At 48.8% G+C, this 4,312-nt stretch overlaps 1 pseudogene; it reads left to right on the top strand.

Moving 5' to 3' along the window:
• The first annotated feature begins 213 nt into the window (after positions 1-213).
• On the top strand, positions 214-1,142 carry LOC132236468 (TCF3 fusion partner-like; annotated as a pseudogene).
• Positions 1,143-4,312: the final 3,170 nt, after the last annotated feature.

Here is a 4,312-nt window from a genome sequence, read left to right as displayed (position 1 = left end):
CGGGCTGCGTTGCTGCCTGGGGACAAGATCCGGTCCCCAGGGGGCGACACAGCCAGGCCCCAGAAGGAGACCCAGGGGCCTCCCAAGAGGAGAGTCTCCCTGGTCAGTCGGCGTGGTGTCGGGACAGGAATAAAGACGGAGGTGACTCAGATGCCTGGCCACAGCTTTAGACTAATGACCAGGGCCTTTCAGCCAGGACTTGGGGTGGGGCGAGGGAGGCGAGCTGGAAATAGAGAACAACAACTCCCAGGAGGCTTAGCGGCCAGGGCCTGGGTGCACGGCCGTGAAATCGGATGGGGCGTGTCCTTTTGCGAGCCACTTTAACCTAGAGATTTGCAAGGTTGGAAGTTCTGCGCTGGGAGCTGGGGAGAAATGGAGCTGGAGCAGAGAGAGGGGTCCATGGCAGCCGTGGGCTGTGAGGAGTTCTCAGCACCTCCCAGCTCGGAGCTGGCGCTGCCTCCGCTGTTTGGTGGTCACATCCTGGAGAGCGAGCTTGAGACCAAAGTGGAGTTCGTGTCTGGGGGTCTGGGCAGCTCCAGCCTCCAGGGGTGAGACGAAGAGGAGGAGGCAGCCCAAGGCCAGCGACGAGGTGACGGTGCCAACGGGAACTCAATCCCAGGAAGTACCAGGTGCTGGGTCGGCGCTGCAGGGAGATCGAGCAGGTGAATGAGCGGGTCCTGAACAGGCTCCATCAGATATAGAGGATAACATGGAGACTCCAGCAGGAGCGTAGGTTCCTCATGAGGGTGCTGGACTCCTACGGCGACAACTACCGGGCCAGCCAGTTCACCATCTTACTGGAGGACGAGAGCAGCCAGGGCACAGACGTCCCCACCCCAGGCAACGCTGAGAATGAGCCTCCGGAGAAAGAGGGGCTGTCCCCGCCCAGGAGGACGCCAGCGCCCGCAGAAGCCAGCAGCCCAGCCCCTGGCGAGGGGCCCAGTGGGCGGAAGAGAAGGTGAGTGCCATAGGAAGGGCGCCGGGCGGGAGTCCTGCTGACTCCGGAGCTGGCCCCCATGTAGATAAAGGTGGAGGAAGACTTTGGCTTCAAAGCAGTTGAGGCTCTGGACTCAAGTTGGGTTTCTCAGGGACCAGACAAGCTGCTGCCCTACCCCACCCTAGCCAGCTCCCCCTTTGACTGACCCCCCAACAAATGGACCCCATGCTCTCCTCGGCAAAAAAAAAAAAAAAAAGCTTATAGAGGCATGCTTATAGGATCAAATAGTATAAATATAGATGTAACAGGACAATAAAAAGAGAACCTGGCTATGATGATCACCTGAACGCTGCCTCTGTGTCATTCCTTCTTCACTGACTCCGTCCACACCTTTGGGAACCCCTGGACCTGCTGGGGCAGGACCCCAACATTTCTCTTCTTATAAGGACTTCAGTGAGATGGGCTAAGGGTCCCACTGGAACTGCCTCAATTTAATGTAATCCCCTCTTAAAAGATCTCATCTCCATATGCAAGGTCTGGGGATTAGGATTTTAACATACATTTTGTTGATTACCCAAATCAGCCCTTAACAACCAGCATGTTTCAGAAAGTAGATTCCTATAGGGTTATTTACCAAACATTCAGAAGTATTTTTAAAAGAGCTAAGCCCCTCGCCCACTGCGCGGGCCCCTCCCGGCGAAGAGCGAAGGCCTGGGTTCCAGGCGCCAGAGGAAAACTGGTGCCAGCAGCCAGGGGAAGGGGCCCCAGATTGCGAGAGGGCACAGGCCAGGCTGAGGGACCCACCAGAGTGCACAAATTTTTGTGCACCGGGCCTCTAGTCTATACTAATAAAAGGATAATATGCTAATTAGACTAGGTCAACTGGATATCTGACTTCTTTCTGGACAAAAGCACGGAGGCAGAGGCGGTTAGGGGTGATCAGGCCAGCAGGGGAGCAAGCAGTTAGGGGCAATCAGGCTGGCAGGGGAGCAAGCAGTTAGGGGGCAATCAGGTCGGCAGGGGAGCAGTTAGGGGGCGATCAGGCCAGCAGGCAGAGGTGATTAGGGGCAATCAGGCAGGCATGCAGGTGAGTGGTTAGGAGCCAGTGGTCCCAGATTGTGAGGGGGATAGGAGCCAGTGGTCCCAGATTGTGAGGGGGATGTCTGACTGCCGGTTTAGGCTCTATCCCATAGGGCCTAAACCAGCAGTCAGACATCCCCAAAGGGTCCCGGTTTGGAGAGGTGGCAGGCCGGGCCGAGGGACACCTCCCGCCCCTGTGCACAAATTTCGTGCACCAGGCCTCTAGTGATTTCATAATATGTCTTACCAGCATTAGCAACTTAGTGTGCATTAGTTTTGGTGGGAGAGGTTATGCTTGAGAGGATATGTAGGTACCAATAGAATAATGAGACAGGGATGGTCAAAATCAGGGGTCCTCAAACTTTTTAAACAGGGGGCCAGTTCACTGTCCCTCAGACTGTTGGAGGGCCGGACTATTAAAAAACAACCACTATGAACAAATTCCTATGCACACTGCACATATCTTATTTTGAAGTAAAAAAACAAAACAGGAACAAATACAATATTTGTATTTGCATGTGGCCCACAGGCCGTAGTTTGAGGACCCCTGGTCAAAATGAAGCAAAAGGGAAATTCCAGGGGTGATAAGGCTCAAGAGTGGGACTTTGACTGAGGAGCTGTTCTATGAGGTCATTGCTTGGGTTGAGGTCAGCTAATCCTCAAATAACAGTAAATCAGGATGCATGTCGTCATAGGTTGGTGTGTATATTTTTATGGCTATTATTTTTAGTTTCTGAAGCTGGCAAAAGGTGAGAATTGAAAGGATGAACTTCACATATCTATTTGGTTGGTAATATGTGATGCCAGAAAGTATAAACATAATCTATTAATGCATGTAATAATGCATGGCTTATTCCATTGTAGATACAAATATTGTACAAATTCTTTCTGCAAGGTGGGGACAAACCAGATGAAAACAATCTCTTGGGATGGTATATGGGTCCAAGGTTTCTGGGTGCGGAAAGAAATAAAAGGCCTTAATTTAGAGAGATGGAGCCATAAACATAAGAGAACCGCCAAGGTCAGGACTAGGAGCGAGAGGACTGTGTGTCAAACGAAGGTATCATCTAGTTCAGGAGTCAGCTGCAAAAGACGACTTGGTTCTGGATACCTCTGCATAGCTGACTGACATGTGCTCCTGGGACAGGCACCCTTGCTAGGAGAGGACATCATGAGGAATGTCCACTAGTGTGAGCACTGCTTTTTCATGCTAGTATCCAGGAAACTCACTTGTTGGTGTGTTAAACAATAAACTTAATGTGAATGTCTCCAAGAGAAAACAGAAATTCACAAGGTCATTTAAACAGTCAGCTTAAAATGTAGCTATACTTTAAGTAGTGACTTTACCCTGTGTTCTATTCTGAATTGGTGTTTGGGGACATAAAAGCATCCCAAACAATAGCCACTGAATGCAATTTGGAGGAAGAGAAAGAAGAGTTATTTCTACAGATTGGGATTTGAGCCAATATTTTTCTTAGTTATCAACATAATATGCGACCAGAATACATTCCCAAGCCATTCCAAAATCAAATGGGTACAATATATTTGTGAGCTGCACAAGTAAATAAAATAAATGTGATGCTTAATATGCATGTCTCTGATATAGGGGAAAACCAAGCTACTAATAGTGTGAATGGAGAAAGAAGGGTGAGACCACAGGCGAGGTATGGATGTCCTATAGCACCGTTTCAGAAGATAATGTTATATTTCAACAGAGAATTTTAGGTTTCAGCAGTGATTAAAATGTAAAAAATATGAAGACACCTTTAACTTCTTTGCACAAGGAGGCTTCTGTTGGGGATCTCAGAAAGCTGGAATGGTGGAGACAGCAGATAAAAGACAAGAGCTCTCTTAGGCTGCATCTGTTTCTTCGCTCCTCTGTGTGCGGAAATCACTGACAGATGACATCCTCCATGTGCTCACTTCCTCATGTTTCTGTATCGTGCTTGCTTGAGCTTTCCTCTTACTAAATAGCTGCAGGTCATTTATTCATTCAATAAACATCTATCTCGCATCTTCTATATGCCACAGACTGTGCGACAGTCTGGGCATGAAGATATAAAGAAGAAATAGATCTTGTTCTCCAGGAGCTCACAGGCTAGGAGGCTAGTTCATAGCACAGTCCTTAGAAGGGCTACTGTTTGATGTTGCCTATTTCAGATAAAAATAGAAAATATGTGATTCCTTCACTTTCTTTTTCTCTCCTGTCTCCCTGTGATGCCAAACTTCCAATCAGCAATAGTTATATGTTTCCAAGCTTCTATCAAAGACTGTTTCTATTTCTATGCTGGCCAC

This window comes from Myotis daubentonii, chromosome 6 (genome assembly GCF_963259705.1).
Source record: "Myotis daubentonii chromosome 6, mMyoDau2.1, whole genome shotgun sequence".
NCBI classification, from domain to species: domain Eukaryota; kingdom Metazoa; phylum Chordata; class Mammalia; order Chiroptera; family Vespertilionidae; genus Myotis; species Myotis daubentonii.
This window is presented reverse-complemented; position numbering and strand designations above follow the sequence as displayed.